Raw genomic sequence first — 1088 nt, forward strand, 5'->3', positions numbered from 1 at the left:
CCCCGTCCTCAGGTGAATAGTGAAGGGACACCCCTGGACCTAATACTGTTTTCCAACTCAGGAGTAACCAGAGCAGTATCAAAGACAGACCTATGGGATTGTTTACTTTCCTCTTAACATAGCTCTGTTATGCACACTCAGGAGACAGGGGGTGTTTTCAGAATGAGGTCAGGTAGTAGGCAAAGGAGAAACAATCAAACCTCAGGTGACATCTAACTCCCAGGACCTAAATCATTATACTTCCTCTATGTAGCCCTCACACTTCCACTGTGCAGCCCTCACACCTTCTTCATGCAGTCTTAATACTTCCGCATTGCAGCTCTCTAACTTCCTCTGTGCAGCCCTAAGGCTGGGTTCACACCTTGGCGTTTTATGTATGCGCGTCTTACGCGCGTTTTTACCGACGTTTCTCAGGCGTATTGTGAAGCGTTTTGTACTTTATAAAAAACGCGCGTTTGACGTGCGTTGTTTGATTGACTACACAGGCGTCCAATGAAAATTAATTCCTGGATTTACAGCTGCATCCAATGGGAAAAACTTCCTGAGTCGCAGAATTTCCTTTTCCTGTTTCTTTGCCTGAAAAGGACCGTGTGCTGTGTGAATTTTCTTTGTAATTTAGTCTAAATAGTGGATGACGAAATCGTGCAAACACGTAAAAGTCTATGGGCGCGAACGCGCAACAAAACGGACCAATACGCCGCAAAGAAGTACATGTACTTGTTTGGGCGTCAGCCGTTTTGTAGGGCGTTCAGACGGGCGGAAATACGAAAAGGTGTGAACCATACCCATAGAAAACAATGGGATTTTCATGGTTGTACGTTTTGTAGAGCGTTCATAGAGCGTTGAACGCGCGACAAAACGGAAAGGTGTGAACGGGGCCTTATACTTCTATACAGTCCTCATACTTCCTCCATGTAGCCGTCACACTTTCTCTGTGCAGCCCTCAAACTTTCCTTGTCCCCCACACCTCTTCCATGCTTTTTCCATGATGTTCTCATCCTTCCTCTGGGCAGTTTTCATACTTTTTCCACGTAGCCCTTAAAATTCTTCCCTGTAGCCTTCAAACTTCCTTTGTGCAGCCCTCAAAC

The sequence above is a fragment of the Nanorana parkeri genome, unplaced genomic scaffold, assembly GCF_000935625.1.
Source record: "Nanorana parkeri isolate BGI_ZX_2015 unplaced genomic scaffold, ASM93562v1 scaffold1197, whole genome shotgun sequence".
Classification (NCBI taxonomy): domain Eukaryota; kingdom Metazoa; phylum Chordata; class Amphibia; order Anura; family Dicroglossidae; genus Nanorana; species Nanorana parkeri.